The following is a 21,578-nucleotide window of genomic DNA, read 5'->3' on the forward strand; positions in this document are numbered from 1 at the left end:
CTTCTCCTAATCTCTTCAATGTAGTACGCAGTAGAATGTTGGCGCACAGTTCACCAGCTATTCAAAGGCTTAAAAGACTAGACCGCTGACAGCAGAATGCAGTCGCAGTATGTGCATATTGGCAGCCATCTTGGAATTCCAACGATGCCAACATGCACCCCAACTTAAAGAATTAACAGGCTTTTGGGAATCTTGTGAAGAGGAGATGGTGGCCAGAACTGCGTTACAGGGAGGAAACGTCCAGCGAGTCCTGACATCTTGAGAGGTTTGGTTTGGAGCTCGTGTGAAGAGCACGAGGAGAGGAGTGCTTCAGAGGTTTGGTTTGGAGCTCGTGTGAAGAGCGCGAGGAGAGGAGCGCTTGAGAGGTTTGGTTTGGAGCTCGTGTGAAGAGCGCGAGGAGAGGAGTGCTTCAGAGGTTTGGTTTGGAGCTCGTGTGAAGAGCGCGAGGAGAGGAGCACTTGAGAGGTTTGGTTTGGAGCTCGTGTGAAGAGCACGAGGAGAGGAGTGCGTGAGAGGTTTGGTTTGGAGCTCGTGTGAAGAGCGCGATGAGAGGAGCGCTTGAGAGGTTGGGTTTGGAGCTCGTGTGAAGAGCACGAGCAGAGGAGTGCTTCAGAGGTTTGGTTTGGACCTCGTGTGAAGGGCGCGAGGAGAGGGGCAATTGAGTCATTTGGTTTGGAGCTCGTGTAGAGGAGCGCGAGGAGGGGAGCGCTTCAGAGGTTTGGTTTGGAGCTCATGTAGAGGAGCACCAGGAGAGGAGCACTTAAGAGGTTTTGTTTGGAACTCGTGTAGAGGAGCACGAGTAGAGGAGCGCTTGAGAGGGTTGGAGCTTGTGTGAAGAGCGCGTGGAGAGGAGCGCTTGAGAGGTTTTGTTTGGAGCTCGTGTGAAGAGCGCGAGGAGAGGAGCACTTGAGAGGCTGAAAAAATGCTAATCAAAAGATGCTTGAAGGGGTAAAAAAGGAAGAAAACAAAAAATCTAAAAACTTACTGGAAAATCCAAAAGGTTTTTTTGATTGCCCTCACCCACTGTGTAGTGGCATGCTTCATCATAGTGCCGCTGACACCCTAGTGTAGACCAACGCTCAGAGTCGAGCGCTTGTTTTTTATATAAAAAAGAAAAGAATCGTTTTGTATGAGGGATCGCAATTGCAGAAACAATATTCTTTAAGACTGTCTAAGTGGGTGCCTGTACATTTATTTATTGTTCCCCCCAACCCTTGACAGTGTTAAAAATTAAAAAGCGAGTATGTTGGAGGAGCTACATCTCCATTACCCCACCTGCCTGTACCGACATGTTTCAGCCACCTAGAAATGACCTACTGGGTCACTGGCCTTCCTCAGGATACTGCCCCCTTGTTACAATCCTAATCCTTCAGAGTTTATTTACTAGATAGCAAGGACAGGTATGTAGCTTTCCTTGCCTTTAAGTAGACACACTCGAGATGAGTTCCTGAGTCTCATTATAGCTTCTCCAAACTCGGGCCAGAGTGGGAACACCGCCCTACACTTACATCAAGGTGCAGCGTCTCCTGGCAGACTACTCTGCACCCTCCGATACCTAATCTGACACTTACTTACAGAGGACACAGGCACAGAGGAAAGAAGCTTCCCAGCGCACGAGGACCCTTTATCCAGCGTTCGAGGCTTCCTGTCAACCCCTCGCCGCACCCGCTCCGCGGGTGCCGCTTCGCTGCTGGGTTACAGCGCCAGCAGCCTTGGGAGGAGACGTGAGGAGTTTAGCGGCAAGGCGGTAAGGGGCGCGAGGCATCAGCAGGGCTGCGAGCGTGCAGGGACTTCACTTCCCAGAAGTCCCTGCGAGACCAAGGAAGAGCTTCCGGTCCGCTCTCCCTGCTGGCCCGTCCCCCGCCCATCAAAGTTCTTTTAAAAGCGTTCCTGCTCAGACTATCAGTGGGACACTTACTTACAGAGGACACAGGCACAGAGGAAAGAAGCTTCCCAGCGCACGAGGACACTTTATCCAGCGTTCGAGGCTTCTTGTCAACCCCTCGCCGCACCCACTCCGCGGGTGCCGCTTCGCTGCTGGGTTACAGCGCCAGCAGCCTTGGGAGGAGACGTGAGGAGTTTAGCGGCAAGGCGGTAAGGGGCGCGAGGCATCAGCAGGGCTGCGAGCGTGCAGGGACTTCACTTCCCAGAAGTCCCTGCGAGACCAAGGAAGAGCTTCCGGTCCGCTCTCCCTGCTGGCCCGTCCCCCGCCCATCAAAGTTCTTTTAAAAGCGTTCCTGCTCAGACTATCAGTGGGACACTTACTTACAGAGGACACAGGCACAGAGGAAAGAAGCTTCCCAGCGCACGAGGACACTTTATCCAGCGTTCGAGGCTTCCTGTCAACCCCTCGCCGCACCCGCTCCGCGGGTGCCGCTTCGCTGCTGGGTTACAGCGCCAGCAGCCTTGGGAGGAGACGTGAGGAGTTTAGCGGCAAGGCGGTAAGGGGCGCGAGGCATCAGCAGGGCTGCGAGCGTGCAGGGACTTCACTTCCCAGAAGTCCCTGCGAGACCAAGGAAGAGCTTCCGGTCCGCTCTCCCTGCTGGCCCGTCCCCCGCCCATCAAAGTTCTTTTAAAAGCGTTCCTGCTCAGACTATCAGTGGGACACTTACTTACAGAGGACACAGGCACAGAGGAAAGAAGCTTCCCAGCGCACAAGGACACTTTATCCAGCGTTCGAGGCTTCCTGTCAACCCCTCGCCGCACCCGCTCCGCGGGTGCCGCTTCGCTGCTGGGTTACAGCGCCAGCAGCCTTGGGAGGAGACGTGAGGAGTTTAGCGGCAAGGCGGTAAGGGGCGTGAGGCATCAGCAGGGCTGCGAGCGTGCAGGGACTTCACTTCCCAGAAGTCCCTGCGAGACCAAGGAAGAGCTTCCGGTCCGCTCTCCCTGCTGGCCCGTCCTCCGCCCATCAAAGTTCTTTTAAAAGCGTTCCTGCTCAGACTATCAGTGGGACACTTACTTACAGAGGACACAGGCACAGAGGAAAGAAGCTTCCCAGCGCACGAGGACACTTTATCCAGCGTTCGAGGCTTCCTGTCAACCCCTCGCCGCACCCGCTCCGCGGGTGCCGCTTCGCTGCTGGGTTACAGCGCCAGCAGCCTTGGGAGGAGACGTGAGGAGTTTAGCGGCAAGGCGGTAAGGGGCGCGAGGCATCAGCAGGGCTGCGAGCGTGCAGGGACTTCACTTCCCAGAAGTCCCTGCGAGACCAAGGAAGAGCTTCCGGTCCGCTCTCCCTGCTGGCCCGTCCCCCGCCCATCAAAGTTCTTTTAAAAGCGTTCCTGCTCAGACTATCAGTGGGACACTTACTTACAGAGGACACAGGCACAGAGGAAAGAAGCTTCCCAGCGCACGAGGACACTTTATCCAGCGTTCGAGGCTTCCTGTCAACCCCTCGCCGCACCCGCTCCGCGGGTGCCGCTTCGCTGCTGGGTTACAGCGCCAGCAGCCTTGGGAGGAGACGTGAGGAGTTTAGCGGCAAGGCGGTAAGGGGCGCGAGGCATCAGCAGGGCTGCGAGCGTGCAGGGACTTCACTTCCCAGAAGTCCCTGCGAGACCAAGGAAGAGCTTCCGGTCCGCTCTCCCTGCTGGCCCGTCCCCCGCCCATCAAAGTTCTTTTAAAAGCGTTCCTGCTCAGACTATCAGTGGGACACTTACTTACAGAGGACACAGGTGTAGGAGAGTAGGGTCTGCAATCCTATGATCACCCAGATTTTTTGCTTTTGTTTCACTGGTTTACGACTTTCTCTGGCTGTGGGCCTGCTAATCAGACCCACAGCCCGGCTGTTCTCTTTCTAAATTACGATATGTACCCTAGATGCATTTACCAATTGGTACTGGGCCACCTTATCAGACCCCGTAACGCAGGGCATAGGTGTACCCAGGGCCGCCAGGGGCTGCAGCATGTATTATGCCACCACTGGCCGGCCTCTTAAATCTGACACAACTGGCTGCACGACAGCTGGGGCGAAGACGTGTAATCACCCTTCGCTTTAGGTATAGTAGCCCTATATCTAACCATACAATGGACACCCGAGTCCCTATCAGTCACTCCTATGGCAGGCCTTATCAATCCTGAAGGCAGAGTGCGTGGGCTCGTGTGAGCTAGGTTCAGGCCCGAGCCGAGCCCGGCTGCAGCTTGCGGAATCAAGACCCAATAGCTGTTCCATGATAACGCGTACCATATCGGTAACTCCGGTATCGCGTTATCAAAACATGTCGAGTAAGGTGTCATACGAATCGGGGTGCTGCCCTCTCACCAATTCTGGCGATGAGGTTAGTATCCCACCCTTCTAGAGGGACACGACATGTACGTAACTGTGAACCCCGGTTAAAGTTAACTGAAGCCTCAGCTCCACAAAATGGATGCTGCCACCACAGACACAAGTCTGATCTCCTGCTGCTGGGAGTCCTTCCAGCGAGGAGCACTTGGACAAAGGGTTTCCTGTCGAGGGCGCTGTTCGCACCGTCCCAGACAGGGTTTGTGTATTCTGGGTAGGTAGGGCTTTGGCGAGAAGGTGACTGCGGAGTGGCACCCCGGTGCTCACTACGCATCTGCCGGTTAGAACCAGTTCCAGGGGCGACAGCCCTGGCCTGGGGAAAGCCCGGCAGGGGAGAGGGGCGTAACTACCCCCCTTCCTGGTCCCACCCTTAGGGCAGGACCTAGTCATGTACCCACCCCTTTCTTTAGGATAAAGACCGGAGCGGGGACCCTTCCAAATTAGATCATCTTTGAATCAAGAATACTTTCTACGAAAGGACTTCAAGACTCTTCTCAAGATTTCTCCCTTGTGGCTAAGGAGTAGTCACCCTGCATCAGCGGGCACCAACTAAGAACTCTGCGGTTTGCTGTAAGTCTTTCCTCAAGGAATCCGACGGCCCAGCTCGACGAGAACCGGCTTCCCTGGCAACTCTGACCTCTACCCACGTCATCAGCTCAGCTGTGATCTGTGGGTGCGACGAGACCTCGAGGGACCGACCATCATCAGAACCTGCACGCTCTTAACCAGCACGACCATCGAGGTAACTCTCTAGTGAGTGCTCTGGGGTCCGAGAAGCCCCAATCCTGAGCCGCTCTAGCACCGAAGTGCAGTCTCCCAGCATCTCCACGATCTGCGTGGGGCCCTTCTGCTCGCTGCTCAGCACGTTGTCTGGTCACTCGCCGCTGGCTTGTGCCCTTCTTTGACGACATCCGAGAATCCTCACTGCTGGTCTGGTTGCTCCAGACTGGCCCTTGCTTCCATCTTTGCGAGAAGCACCCCGGACCCTCCTGGTCCACTCAAGACGCCATCTTAGGCCCACTCCGTGGCCCTGAGATCTGCCAAGGCTTGTTGCCCCATCCTGGGCCCAGCGACGCCGACAGCATCATCCTTCGTGGGACAGCTCGCACCTCCACCGTGGTCGCCGACAACGCCTCCTGGTCCGTGAGACTGCAGAGCCTAGCGTCGCCCACTCACCTAGTCGAGGTGACGGCCAACCGGTGCCTTCCTGGTACCCTCTGACTACTGGCTAGTAGTACGAACTTGGTCCCCTCTGCTTTCAGGTTTCATCCATCTCCGATCCAGGTTTGGATCTCTACGAACTATTCAGCACTGGTCGCCGGCCAGCAACTCCTTTCTTCCGGCTCCTGGCTCGTCAGCGAAGACCCCGACGCCTGTAAGACTTGTGCAGCCGCAGCCCTCGTGGCTAGGTAACTCGGCATTTCGGTGCCTGCATAGCCTCCTTACTCTAGGGTCCCGAGTCCCTCGCTTCCGACTTGCCTTATCGGGTCCGCCCGAGACCTTAACCTTTCCGTGTCCTCGGACACTTGTTTTAATTGTGCACTTGAAGTATTTGCTAAAGAGATTTGGTTTGTGCTTAGTACCCTGTCCTCATAAAGAGTGCAGGGCTGTTGTGATTCTTAATAAATATCCTGTTTATTTTCATAACACTTGTGTGGTGTCCTTTCACTGGGTGTTCAAGGGGTACATGTGTGGTAAACAGCTGGCTTAACACGCCCTCTCGAGTCTTTAGCCTTAGACTGCTCGTATCCACGCTACTAGGATAGCTGGTCTATAGGTTGACTTACAACCAAACACCATAAGGGTCGTTGGAACGATACATAGCGGTCGCTAGAATAGCGAACGTTGCATATCGGGCCAACTTCTCACATTGGTGAGCAGCGGTTGGGATTTGAGCTTGCTGTTGTTTTACCACACGTATCCTAAGAATATCTTGTTGAAAGATCGCACAAGTACTGTTAGTACATATAACTAAAAAGCTTAGAATACTCTGAGTTCTACTGAACCAGCTGTTGTAGCTCCTCAAGGCTTAGCACACCTTGGCTACAACTCTTAGCAAGGGAACAGTAGGTAAACACATAGTGTAGGTAGGTGCATCACTTACACCACACTAGAAACAGTATGTCGGACAAAGGGGGAAACTCTGGGTCTCCCCTTGTGTCAGTTGACCCTCCACAGGTCATCCCTTCAGGATATACTGTGCTGAGCTTCAAGGAGTTAAGATGACTGTGTCACTCCAGGAAGATTCAGCAGGGGTCTAACCCCACAACGTCCTTTCTGATTGGTCTCTTGGAGACTTATGATGCCAGGAAAGCTGAGAAACTGCGCAGCTCTTCTAATCCAGAAGGAGACATGCCTCTCCTCGAGGGAACCCGAGACGATCCTGACCTCATTCACCTCGCAACCGAGAACGAGGATGTGGAGGAGGATGAGGATGAGGATCTCTCTGGGGATGAGGCAGATAAGGGACAGGTAGAAGTCGTCAGACTTAGCAGGTCCAACTTAAGCAAACATGATAGCGGTACTGGGGGACCCCTGGGGCCACTATCAGGTCAGCTTAACATTGGGAACGGACGAGCCAGGTCTCTGTCAAGAGGCTCTGGCAGATCCCTTCAAACCAATGGCTCTCACAACTCGTCTCAGAGAGGGATGACGTCCCCCCAGAGGAGAGTGTACGAAGCTAAGGAAAGGGCAGCTAATCTAAGGATTGAAAGGGAAGAACTTGCCCTGGCCAAGGAGAGGCTTGCCTTTGCAAGAGAGCAACAGTTAAGTGGGGTAGTCCCCACTGGTGGCAGCAATGTACCTAGTAATAGGGAAAAGAGTTTCGATACGAAACACCTTGGTAAGATAGTGCCCCCCTTTAAACAAGGGGACGACATCCACAAATGGATTACTGCTTTGGAGAGGGCCTGCACTGTGCAGGGCGTTCCCCAGAGTCAGTGGGCAGCTATCTTGTGGCTCTCCTTTGAAGGAAAAGGAAGAGACAAGCTCCTCACCACAAGGGTAGAGGATGCTAACAATTACCAAATCTTGAAAAATACGCTCGTTGAAGGGTTCGGCCTAACCACTGAACAGTACAGGGTGCTGTTCAGGGATACCCAGAAAACGCAGTCTCAAGATTGGTCTGATTTTGTCGATTGTGCCACTAAGGCTTTTGAGGGCTGGTTGCTGGGCAGTAAGGTTACTGATTACGAAGGATTGTATAATTTGATGATGAGAGAACAAATTTTAAACAATTGTCAGAACCAGTTGTTGCATCAGCATCTTGTCGACTCGGATCTGACCTCTCCCCAAGAATTGGGAAAGAAGGCAGACAGATGGGTTCGTCCAAGAGTTAAACAGAACCAGGGCCAGAATCAAGGTGGTCAGAAGAAAGCAGACCAGAAGGGTAAAGATTCTAAGGGGGAACAAAATGACCAGAAGTCTTCGACAGGTCCCCAACAACCCAAAGAGGGTGGGGGTCAGGCTCCCCAAAAGAAGAAAGAAGGCCAATCCAAAAGATGGTGCCAGTACTGTAAAAGTAAATCTCACTGGTTTAGTGAGTGCACCAAGAAAGGAGGAGGGCAGACTCCTGCCACTGCAGCCCCTAAGGCACCTGTGCCCCCTAGTACAGTCAGCAGTGGTAGTGCGCCTCCCAAGGGTTTAGTAGGGTTAACCCTGGGTTCTGAGGGGCGTGACAACTTAGTTGGCACACTCACTCAGGCTGTCCTTGTCAGTACAGGGGACGTGGACGTGTCCCCTGACGTAAGCCCCAATTCTTTGGGCAAATACAGACAGACGCCTTTCATAAATGGAAAGATGGCTCAGGCCTATAGGGACACTTGTGCCAGCGTCACCATGGTGACGCCTAACTTTGTGGACCCTGGACAGATCATGCCAGGTACAGAATTCCTGGTGACCAATGCAAGCAATGTCACTACCAATCACAGTATGGCAATTGTAGCTTTCTCCTGGGGAGGGGTAACTGGCCAAAAGAAGGTTGTAGTTAGTCCAGACCTCCCAGTGGATTGTTTGTTGGGCAATGATTTGGAGTCGTCACAATGGTCAGAAGTGGAGCACCGGACTCACATGGAAATGTTAGGTTTGCCAGCACATGTGTTCGCTGTGACTAGGTCACAGGTCAGGAAATGCCCCACTGAACAGGTGATGGATCCTGGAACCACGGACCAGACACCTCCCAAGAAAAAGAGCAGTAGGGTTAAGGCGGCGCCTTCCCCCTTGCCCCAGGTCGAGGATCAAGTCTCAGAGGAGGCTGACCTACAGGAATTGAGGGAAACTGAGCCGCGGGAGTTCGAACTTGATCAAGTTGAATTCTTGGGCTCAGGGGGACCCTCAAGGGAGGACCTGGGGAAGGACCAGTTAGACTGCCCTACTCTTGAACCCCTCAGACAGCAGGCTGCTGCTGAGGCTGCTGGGAACGCCACAGGTACCCACAAGGTATACTGGGAAGATGGACTCCTGTACACTGAGTCAAGAGACCCCAAGCCTGGCATGACCAGGAGGCTGGTTGTACCCTTGTCTCAGCGTGGTTTCCTACTTACCTTGGCCCACGAGATTCCCTTAGCAGGTCACTTGGGCCAGACGAAAACGTGGGACAGGCTTGTCTCACACTTTCACTGGCCACACATGAACGAAGATACCAAGGAGTTTTGCCGCTCCTGTGTCACTTGCCAAGCCAGTGGTAAGTCAGGTGGCACGACAAAGGCCCCCCTTATACCATTGCCTGTGGTGGGGGTACCCTTTGAACGGGTGGGGATCGACATCGTCGGTCCCATGGAACCACCTACAGCATCAGGGCACAAGTTTATACTGGTGGTAGTGGATCATGCCACCAGGTATCCTGAAGCTATTCCCCTTAGGACCACTACAGCACCTGTTGTGGCAAGAGCCCTAGTTGGAGTGTTCTCCAGAGTGGGCTTCCCTAAGGAGGTCGTCTCCGACAGAGGTGCAAACTTTATGTCGAGCTACTTAACTGCTATGTGGAAGGAATGTGGTGTTAACTACAAGTTCACTACACCCTATCACCCACAATGCAATGGGCTTGTTGAGAGATTCAACAGGACCCTAAAAGGGATGATTCATGGACTACCGGAAAAGCTTCGGCGTAGATGGGACGTCCTGATCCCCTGCCTCTTGTTCGCCTACAGAGAAGTCCCACAGAAGGGGGTTGGCTACAGCCCTTTTGAACTTTTGTACGGGCATCCTGTAAGGGGACCCCTGTGTTTGGTGAAGGAAGGATGGGAGAGACCTCTCAAAAAGCCTGCAACCAACATAGTGGACTATGTGCTTGGCCTCCGCTCGCGGATGGCTGAATACATGGAAAAGGCATCTGAAAACCTTAAGGCCAGCCAAGAACTCCAAAAAGCTTGGCATGACCAAAAGGCTGTCTTGACTGTTTACCAGCCCGGACAGAAGGTGTGGGTGTTGGAGCCAGTGGCCCCAGCAGCACTCAAGGACAAGTGGTCCGGGCCCTACACCATCCTGGAGAAAAAGGGAGAGGTCACCTACCTGGTCGACCTGGGAACTCCCCGGAGCCCCCACAGGGTGCTCCATGTCAACAGGCTAAAAGCATATGTCGACAGGAAGGACATGAGTTTGCTCATGGCCCTAGATGAGGGACAGGAGGAGGAGAGTGACCCTCTCCCCGACCTGCTCACTCAGAATCCTGACGATGGATCGGTAGATGGTGTTGTCTTTTGTGGCAGCCTCTCCGAACATCAACAGAGCGACTGTAAACAGGTTCTTCAGTCGTTCAGACATATGTTTTCTCTAACACCCAGCCAGACCGATTGGTGTACCCATGAGGTTGACACTGGTGACAGCTTGCCCGTGAAGAGTAAAATCTACCGGCAGCCTGATCACGTTAGAGACTGCATCAAGAGTGAAGTGCAGAAAATGTTGGAGCTGGGAGTCATTGAACCCTCGGATAGCCCTTGGGCTAGTCCCGTAGTTCTAGTGCCGAAACCTCACACCCAGGGTGGTAAGAGAGAGATGAGGTTTTGCGTAGACTACAGGGGTCTCAATGCAGTCACTAAGACTGACGCCCACCCAATACCAAGGGCAGACGAGCTTATCGATAGATTGGCTTCGGCCAACTACCTAAGTACGTTTGACCTGACAGCTGGGTATTGGCAAATCAGGTTAGCTGAGGACGCCAAACCTAAAACCGCATTTTCAACCCCTGGTGGGCATTATCAGTTCGTGGTGATGCCCTTCGGTCTGAAAAATGCACCTGCCACCTTCCAACGGTTGGTGAATCAAGTCCTTACTGGGCTGGATGACTTCTGCGCGGCGTATCTTGACGATATCGCTGTCTTTAGCTCCACCTGGGAGGATCACCTGGTCCACCTGCGGAAGACGTTAGAGGCACTGCAAGCAGCAGGTCTCACTATCAAGGCCACCAAGTGCCAGATAGGGCAGACACAGGTTGTATACCTGGGCCACCTTGTAGGTGGAGGCCAGGTTCAGCCACTGGAGAGCAAGATACAGTCAATCAGGGACTGGGCTCCTCCAACCACCCAGACTCAGGTTCGAGCTTTCTTGGGCCTGACTGGATACTACCGGAAGTTTGTCAGGAACTATGGTTCCATTGTGACACCATTAAACGAACTGACAAGCAAGAAAATGCCAAAAAAGGTTCAGTGGACAGCGAGCTGTCAAAAAGCATTCGATGACCTAAAGCAGGCCATGTGCACGGCGCCTATCCTCAAGAGTCCGGACTACTCCAAACCATTCATTGTCCAAACAGATGCTTCTGAGTTGGGTGTGGGAGCTGTTCTTTCTCAACTGAATTTTGATGGTCAAGACCAGCCCATTGCTTTTATAAGTAGAAGGCTGACCCCTAGAGAGAAGAATTGGTCAGCTATTGAGAGGGAGGCCTTTGCTGTGGTTTGGGCTCTGAAGAAGCTGAGGCCATACTTGTTTGGCACTCACTTCAAGATTCAGACCGACCATAAGCCCCTCTTGTGGCTAAATCAGATGAAGGGTGAAAACCCCAAACTGCTTAGGTGGTCCATTTCCCTACAGGGGATGGACTTTACAGTGGAACACAGACCTGGTACTGATCATGGCAATGCCGATGGGCTCTCCAGATATTTCCACTTAGAACAAGAAGACTCACCTGGTCAAGGTTAGCTTAGTGTTCCGACGTTTGGGGGGGGGTCATGTAGGAGAGTAGGGTCTGCAATCCTATGATCACCCAGATTTTTTGCTTTTGTTTCACTGGTTTACGACTTTCTCTGGCTGTGGGCCTGCTAATCAGACCCACAGCCCGGCTGTTCTCTTTCTAAATTACGATATGTACCCTAGGTACATTTACCAATTGGTACTGGGCCACCTTATCAGACCCCGTAACGCAGGGCATAGGTGTACCCAGGGCCGCCAGGGGCTGCAGCATGTATTATGCCACCACTGGCCGGCCTCTTAAATCTGACACAACTGGCTGCACGACAGCTGGGGCGAAGACGTGTAATCACCCTTCGCTTTAGGTATAGTAGCCCTATATCTAACCATACAATGGACACCCGAGTCCCTATCAGTCACTCCTATGGCAGGCCTTATCAATCCTGAAGGCAGAGTGCGTGGGCTCGTGTGAGCTAGGTTCAGGCCCGAGCCGAGCCCGGCTGCAGCTTGCGGAATCAAGACCCAATAGCTGTTCCATGATAACGCGTACCATATCGGTAACTCCGGTATCGCGTTATCAAAACATGTCGAGTAAGGTGTCATACGAATCGGGGTGCTGCCCTCTCACCAATTCTGGCGATGAGGTTAGTATCCCACCCTTCTAGAGGGACACGACATGTACGTAACTGTGAACCCCGGTTAAAGTTAACTGAAGCCTCAGCTCCACAAAATGGATGCTGCCACCACAGACACAAGTCTGATCTCCTGCTGCTGGGAGTCCTTCCAGCGAGGAGCACTTGGACAAAGGGTTTCCTGTCGAGGGCGCTGTTCGCACTGTCCCAGACAGGGTTTGTGTATTCTGGGTAGGTAGGGCTTTGGCGAGAAGGTGACTGCGGAGTGGCACCCCGGTGCTCACTACGCATCTGCCGGTTAGAACCAGTTCCAGGGGCGACAGCCCTGGCCTGGGGAAAGCCCGGCAGGGGAGAGGGGTGTAACTACCCCCCTTCCTGGTCCCACCCTTAGGGCAGGACCTAGTCATGTACCCACCCCTTTCTTTAGGATAAAGACCGGAGCGGGGACCCTTCCAAATTAGATCATCTTTGAATCAAGAATACTTTCTACGAAAGGACTTCAAGACTCTTCTCAAGATTTCTCCCTTGTGGCTAAGGAGTAGTCACCCTGCATCAGCGGGCACCAACTAAGAACTCTGCGGTTTGCTGTAAGTCTTTCCTCAAGGAATCCGACGGCCCAGCTCGACGAGAACCGGCTTCCCTGGCAACTCTGACCTCTACCCACGTCATCAGCTCAGCTGTGATCTGTGGGTGCGACGAGACCTCGAGGGACCGACCATCATCAGAACCTGCACGCTCTTAACCAGCACGACCATCGAGGTAACTCTCTGGTGAGTGCTCTGGGGTCCGAGAAGCCCCAATCCTGAGCCGCTCTAGCACCGAAGTGCAGTCTCCCAGCATCTCCACGATCTGCGTGGGGCCCTTCTGCTCGCTGCTCAGCACGTTGTCTGGTCACTCGCCGCTGGCTTGTGCCCTTCTTTGACGACATCCGAGAATCCTCACTGCTGGTCTGGTTGCTCCAGACTGGCCCTTGCTTCCATCTTTGCGAGAAGCACCCCGGACCCTCCTGGTCCACTCAAGACGCCATCTTAGGCCCACTCCGTGGCCCTGAGATCTGCCAAGGCTTGTTGCCCCATCCTGGGCCCAGCGACGCCGACAGCATCATCCTTCGTGGGACAGCTCGCACCTCCACCGTGGTCGCCGACAACGCCTCCTGGTCCGTGAGACTGCAGAGCCTAGCGTCGCCCACTCACCTAGTCGAGGTGACGGCCAACCGGTGCCTTCCTGGTACCCTCTGACTACTGGCTAGTAGTACGAACTTGGTCCCCTCTGCTTTCAGGTTTCATCAATCTCCGATCCAGGCTTGGATCTCTACGAACTATTCAGCACTGGTCGCCGGCCAGCAACTCCTTTCTTCCGGCTCCTGGCTCGTCAGCGAAGACCCCGACGCCTGTAAGACTTGTGCAGCCGCAGCCCTCGTGGCTAGGTAACTCGGCATTTCGGTGCCTGCATAGCCTCCTTACTCTAGGGTCCCGAGTCCCTCGCTTCCGACTTGCCTTATCGGGTCCGCCCGAGACCTTAACCTTTCCGTGTCCTCGGACACTTGTTTTAATTGTGCACTTGAAGTATTTGCTAAAGAGATTTGGTTTGTGCTTAGTACCCTGTCCTCATAAAGAGTGCAGGGCTGTTGTGATTCTTAATAAATATCCTGTTTATTTTCATAACACTTGTGTGGTGTCCTTTCACTGGGTGTTCAAGGGGTACATGTGTGGTAAACAGCTGGCTTAACACGCCCTCTCGAGTCTTTAGCCTTAGACTGCTCGTATCCACGCTACTAGGATAGCTGGTCTATAGGTTGACTTACAACCAAACACCATAAGGGTCGTTGGAACGATACATAGCGGTCGCTAGAATAGCGAACGTTGCATATCGGGCCAACTTCTCACAACAGGCACAGAGGAAAGAAGCTTCCCAGCGCACGAGGACACTTTATCCAGCGTTCGAGGCTTCCTGTCAACCCCTCGCCGCACCCGCTCCGCGGGTGCCGCTTCGCTGCTGGGATACAGCGCCAGCAGCCTTGGGAGGAGACGTGAGGAGTTTAGCGGCAAGGCGGTAAGGGGCGCGAGGCATCAGCAGGGCTGCGAGCGTGCAGGGACTTCACTTCCCAGAAGTCCCTGCGAGACCAAGGAAGAGCTTCCGGTCCGCTCTCCCTGCTGGCCCGTCCCCCGCCCATCAAAGTTCTTTTAAAAGCGTTCCTGCTCAGACTATCAGTGGGACACTTACTTACAGAGGACACAGGCACAGAGGAAAGAAGCTTCCCAGCGCACGAGGACACTTTATCCAGCGTTCGAGGCTTCCTGTCAACCCCTCGCCGCACCCGCTCCGCGGGTGCCGCTTCGCTGCTGGGTTACAGCGCCAGCAGCCTTGGGAGGAGACGTGAGGAGTTTAGCGGCAAGGCGGTAAGGGGCGCGAGGCATCAGCAGGGCTGCGAGCGTGCAGGGACTTCACTTCCCAGAAGTCCCTGCGAGACCAAGGAAGAGCTTCCGGTCCGCTCTCCCTGCTGGCCCGTCCCCCGCCCATCAAAGTTCTTTTAAAAGCGTTCCTGCTCAGACTATCAGTGGGACACTTACTTACAGAGGACACAGGCACAGAGGAAAGAAGCTTCCCAGCGCACGAGGACACTTTATCCAGCGTTCGAGGCTTCCTGTCAACCCCTCGCCGCACCCGCTCCGCGGGTGCCGCTTCGCTGCTGGGTTACAGCGCCAGCAGCCTTGGGAGGAGACGTGAGGAGTTTAGCGGCAAGGCGGTAAGGGGCGCGAGGCATCAGCAGGGCTGCGAGCGTGCAGGGACTTCACTTCCCAGAAGTCCCTGCGAGACCAAGGAAGAGCTTCCGGTCCGCTCTCCCTGCTGGCCCGTCCCCCGCCCTTTCAGCTCCTCCTATAAAAAGCCAACTAACTCCCGCAGCGCGGGACGCAGCCCGGGCTAAGACTGGGCAAAGACAGGGCCGTTTAAGGCCGTTAGAGACCGTTTAAGACCGGACCGGGCCACTTCTCTTGGTCTTAATTTTTGAGTTCCATTAGTTAGCTTTCCTGCACTATTTATATATCTATTGTAATAACCCTTCCACACAATGTCCTCACGCGAAACCAGGAGCAAGGCTACCAAGACCTCCAAAAAAGCCACAGGCACCTTAGATGATTTTATCACCAGGACCAGCCTCTCTATTGATAACGAAATAACTAAACTTCAGCACAAAGTATCAATTGAACTTGAGTGTGCAAGGAGGCTCTCAACTGAACTTGCACTCAGAAAAAAATCTTCTTTAGGCAGCATTGCAACTTCCAAAACTCCTGAACGCATTTCTGGCCCAAAACCAATCATAACTTTGGCCGAGGTTTATTCGACAGTAGAGGAAACAATTCCTCCTAATAACCATGAACCTCCTGGGCCTTCCGTTAGGGCCGAGTCCGAAAGCCCATTACAGCTGATTCTTTTAAAGGAGAGTGTTGAGGACATTCCAAATGGGGCATCCTGTCAGTCACTAGTAGAGACGGAGTCTATCAAAAGCCAATCACCTACCTGCCGGCTACCAGTTGAGACAGAGTCTAACAAAAGCAAGTCACCCGCCAAGGCACCATCAAAGCATAAAAGAAAGCGCAAACACCTAACCGCTTTCGCTAGGAAAAAAGCAAAAGTAGCACTTAGCCACAATATTAGGGGGGGAATATCAAATATGCCTACTGTAACAACTGAGAACACTGTACACGATGTAGCGCCAGTAACTGAAGAAAATACTAATGCCAGCATAGATGAACAAATCTCTATTACTATGTCTGATCATTTAGTTAGTGAGGGGCAAAGAGTCTCTTCTGACATGGCTGAACAAGATGGTGGAAGGGAAGAATATTTAACATTAGTGTGGGAGACGCTTAAGAGACTACTTAAACCACTAGAAATTAGGCTAACTGGCATTGAGAACCAGCTTCTTGAAGTTGAGAAAAGTGTCATCACCCTGTCAAGTTTAAGCCTTAACTGTACTGAAGTGCCTAGAGCCACTCAGCAAGTTCCAGTCCCCGCCCCGGTCTTAGCAACAAATACAAATACTAATCCATTGAATGTGCAGCAAAAAAAGGAGGGGATAGTAAGTAATACAAATGCTAATCAATCAACTAGCACTAAAAACAAATCGAATCCAACTCCCTCAACTTCTGCAGCTGTAAATACTACTAGTAAATCCTCACAGAAAAATCAGGTACATAGTAACACTTCCCAATTGCCAATTCCTCCCTCTACCCACTCTTCTAATCAGAGTGTATTAGCCCCAAATAAACCCCAATTCAATCCGCCTGTATACCCTTATATTACTTCTGCAAGCAATCAATCCTTGCCTGATAAATCTTTTTTAAATACCACCCATAAGCCAAACCATCAGTCTAGCCACACGTATAGCAATTTTAGAGGAGGGTATATAGATCTGCCACCAGACGCTAGTCCATTTGTAGCTGTTCTCACAGGGGTGCCAGAATTGGACAGCCAATATGAAGAAAACTTCCAATCGTTAAAAAACAAAGTGATTTTTTGGCTAAATAAATATAAACCCATTCCTAACCAGATGAAAAGTAAGATCCTTATGGTTAGGAGGGTACCATGGGTAGGGCCAACGGCCAAATCAATCACGGGTGACTATATTGTCATATCCTTTGAAGAACCCCAAAGTGCTGAACAAATCTGCAATTGGAAATCGTACGGTGCGAATCCCCCCATCGAAGCCAGACCCCTATCATTCTTTTACCCTCCACCTAGACCCATTCATCATGGCCCCAAGTGGAACCCTGTCAACCATTATTATGGCAGTGCTCCTAACTTGGCTAGACATGGTGATTATAATATGTGGTCTGGCATTCCCACCTTCAATAGATTCAGTTGCCTAGATGCTGTCGATTGACTTGGCACTATGCCTGACTGTATCTCTGAGTTATATGACACCTTCTGTAGAATGGGCAAAGGTAATTCCCATTTTAAAAATGTCCTACAATTGCAAGATGATGATCAGATCACTAAGGATATGTTGCATAGGACCATCTCAAATCCCCTGAAAATGGAATTATCTTATAAAGCTGGAAATGTATGCTATAGTACAGCTGAGGGTGGTCTGGATGGGGGATTAATTACTGCAGATAGAGAAAAAGCCAGGGATGCAGAGAAAGATATATCAAATCTGCAGGTAGACAGCCTACCCAAACAGTGTGTAGCCAATCCTTCCCCTGACACTAAGAGCATTGCACCTCGCTTACTCATTCTATCATGGAACATCGCAGGTGTTTGCAAGAACCTAAAAGACCCTGACTGGGCAAACTATATTGACACCTGTGACATTTGTCTCCTACAAGAAACTTGGGCTATAGAAGTTCCACACCGGGTAGGATATAAAACTTATGGTATCAAGGCAGTCCAGTCTGATAGAGGAAGACCATCAGGGGGCCTAATAATTTGGCTAAAAATTACCCTGGTCATGCAGGTTGAATTTGTTGATACAGGTTCTCCGGATATTCTGGCCCTAAGGGTCACTCCACCCTGTGGAAACGAATGTTACATCGTCAATGTTTACAACAGACCGATCAGCCACTCCAAGGTGTCACCAACACTCGAAGCCCTGGATCTCCTCTTGAAAAACGTAGTTGGAGATACCCCGGTCATCTTGGGAGGAGACTTAAATTGTAATTTCGAACCTGTCTCGGGCATCTCTGATGTGTTTGAAGACGAGGACCAAGCGTATAACATTCCCCAGCTTGAAACCACCAAATCTGTTAAATATTCTACATTGGCCAGCCAACTATTAAGACTCACCGCAGATCACGGCCTCAGAGCAGGCAATGGCCGTCTCCCATCGGACTTGCAAAAACAACCAACCTTCTCTAAAGCTAAAAGTAATCTAGACTTTGTACTCGTTTCTCTTAGCATCTGGCACTTTTTGATTGATCTGAAAGTAGTAGGCAGGGGGGAAAGTGATCACTATCCTTTGGAACTTTACATCAACATGAACATGGTTAGTGACACCATCACAACATCAACTGAATCTACCCATGTCAGCATATGTGAGGACGTCCATATAAACAACAACAGACGCGCAGTAAGATGGCCACGTGTTCTGGCGGATGGTAAGGCCATAGCGTTGGTGTATTCTCTCTTTGAGCAAATGTTTGCACATATAGCTGACCATGCCTTCTTACCTGAACACTTTGATCATTTTGTCGATCTACACAAAGTCTTCTTTTCAGAACTAAAAACGTATCTATCAAAAATGCCGAGAAAGAAGCAACAAAACACAAGAGTGGCCAATCACGGAAAGTTATGGTATGACCACTCGTGTAGGATTGCTAAAAGAACCTTATTGCTTGCCATTAAAAATAAGGCAAAAGAAGAAGTTAAGCTTGCAAGGGTGGAATACAAACGTATATTAAAAACATCCCAAAAACTTTGGGAGGAATCAATTTGGGCTGAAATGCTAGCTGCTACAAAAATTAATGACAATGTTGGCTTCTGGAGGCTAGTGGCTAATGGGGGGCATGCTGGGAGAGCCGTGAAAGATGTATTCCTGGATGAGATGACCTGGGTAACTCACTTTACAAATCTCTACAAACAATATGATGGTGACAGCCAAGGGAGCTTATGGTCCTCCCCCCCTATTGAACCCCTCAACTTTACATTGGAAGAGACAGTAAGGGCGATCAACGAACTTAAAAACACCAAAGCCCCTGGTCCGGATAAAATACCGGGGGATCTTTACAAACACGAAGTTGACGTCTGGGCCCCCTATGTGAACCGTCTGTTCAATGTCTTATCCTCAAACTGCAACTTTCCAGACAGTTGGCGGGCAGCGGAGGTTGTGTTAATATTTAAAAAGGGGGATAGACTGATACCCTCTAATTACAGACCAATTAGTCTGATGGACACGCTCCAAAAATTATATGCTAAACACTTGCTATTCAGGATCAACGACTGGCTGGAAGATTCGAACATAATTTCCAAATTCCAAGCTGGTTTCAGGAGTAAGACCAGCACTATAGACCAAATTTTTCGATTTTGTTGTTTGATTTGGAAGTATGTGCAACTCAAAAAAGGTCATCTGTATGTAGCCTTCGTTGACCTGAGGGCTGCATTCGATCTTGTCCCACGCAGTCTACTTTGGAAAACTTTGAGAGAAATAGGTTTACCGGGATGCCTCCTAGCCCAAATAGTCGAGCTGCATGCTGACAATTTCGCAAACATCAGGTGGGGCCCTAATGGCGAGTTGACACGCAATATTCCCATCGAACGCGGGGTTCGCCAGGGATGTGTCCTGGCCCCTACCTTGTTCTCTCTGTTTATTAATGATGTCCCTGAATATTTGAATACTTGTGTTAATGATTCCCCGCAGCTCAATGGTGTAAGGGTGCCCGCGTTGCTCTTCGCAGACGATACAATACTTATATCTCAAACAAAAAAGGGCCTCCAGGCACTCCTTAATTCCTTCAGCTGCTATTGCCAGACAAAGGGCTTGGAAATTAATGCTAATAAAACAAAATGCATGTCATTAAATCCCAGTATGCCAGATAGAGGGCTTCTGACCTTGAATAGTCAAAAACTAGGTACTGTGGATAACTTTTCCTATTTGGGTGTTGTACTCGATTCCAAGCAAAGTTGGAAACCTCAAATCGAGAAAAGTAAGATAACATATGCCCAAAACGTCAAACCAATTTTATGCAAAATGAATACTAGCACAAGCAAAAGTGTAACCCCGGTTTTAGAACTTTTTAAATTTAAAATACAGTCTGCTGTGCTATATGGAGCAGAGATATGGGGCCCGTGGGCAAAGAATAGTTTTCAAATTCTGGACAATAAATTCATGCGTGCATCTGTAAGGGTTCCTAATAGTACACCCCTTTTATCTCTCCAACTTGACCTGAACTTCAGGAGAACAGACCATCTAGTTATCCTAAGGCCATTATTATTCTGGGTTAGGCTTTGGACTACTCCAGAGCTGATAGAATATAGAAATGGCCTGCAAGAACTGATGACTCTTGATTCTTTTAACTCCATCCATTGGCTAGTGCATATTAAAAAATGGTTCACACTCTTGGGCTTATATTCAATGTGGGAGACTCCAGACAAAATGCCCACATTTTCCAAACTAGTAGTTAAGCGAGCCTTCTGGACCCACATGAGTGGAAAATTAGTGGATGGTAGTAGTGTTGGTTCCGCAGTCAAGGCCTTCTTATCATTTAAGGATGAATTCCGTTTTGAAACATTCTTGGACGAGATTGAGCCACCCAGTGCAAAAACCCTTTACTTAAAGTTCAGATACGGGATACTTATGCTGAATTACAATACCGAAAGATGGGCACAAAAAAGACTGGGAGAATCGAATGTTAAAACTGGGTGTTGCCCTATGTGTTCCAATGTCTGTCCTGAGAATGAGGTTCACATGTTTTTTTGTTTGTAGCGCATACATGAATGCTAGAAAGAAATGGCTAAAACCAATGTGTAACCTCTTGGGAACCAGGTCCTGCTCAATAGCCTTTAGGATCATGAAAAGTAATTCGACCCAGTACATTGTATTTAGCATAAGTAAATTTCTATATTCTGCTTACATAACCCGTAAAAAACAAGGACATGTACTTTGAGTTGGAAAGGTGTATATGTTTACACAACCCTTACATTTTTAATATTTTTATATATTTTTAAATTTGAAATGAAATATATTGCGTGTTTGTTTTTAAAAAATGAATTGTAAAAGCTATTCTTTTTCCATGTACCATTTTCTTAATTACTGCCATGCTTACTGCTTAATTTTCTATGTATGTATGTGACTTTTATGGCCAAATTGGCCGAAATAAAGTAATAATAATAATCTCACCTTAGATTAGGCTGTAGAGTTAGCAGTAATAGAGTACACAGCAGCCTTCATGTCTCAAATGTGCCTTGTGGGTAAATTAACTAAAGATGTCATGGCTGATGACTGTGCTTGTGATAAAAGGAACGAGAAAAAAAAGAAAAGCAAAATGTTACTATGCTGTAGATGTGGTAATGCCAATCATTTAGGGAATTCATCGTCATGTCCTGCTCGCGATAAAGTATGTTTGGGATGTAAAAAGAAAGGGCATTGTGTAAAAAGTGTGCACATCGAGGATGAAAAATGTCAAACCCAAGGTGGTGAGTAGTGTGGATGAACATGGAGGGAGCACAGATAGTGTGAATCAATCAATGAAAGTGTTGTTATGTATTGATGTCACTCAAGGTCAACCCCCAATTGTTAGCATGATTAAAAGACCTTGCTGTCAGATCTTGGTCAATAACGTAGGTGTTAACATGATGGCAGATTATGGGACTCCATTTACGCTAATAGGTATAGATGATTGGAAAAACATTGGTAATGTGCAACCTGTAAAATCATCCATTAGACCCTTGGTGTATGATGGTAAACCTATTGAAGCAAGGGGGGGTGGCTTGGAAAGACATCATTGCGGACACCATCTGAACGAGCTCTATCTCACCAAGTCCAAAATCCGACAACATCCGCAATAAATCTCCCACAGATATTTATCCCAGTGAGGGGACATCCAGGCGAC

The sequence above is a fragment of the Lissotriton vulgaris genome, chromosome 1_2 (genome assembly GCF_964263255.1).
Source record: "Lissotriton vulgaris chromosome 1_2, aLisVul1.2, whole genome shotgun sequence".
NCBI classification, from domain to species: Eukaryota; Metazoa; Chordata; class Amphibia; order Caudata; family Salamandridae; genus Lissotriton; species Lissotriton vulgaris.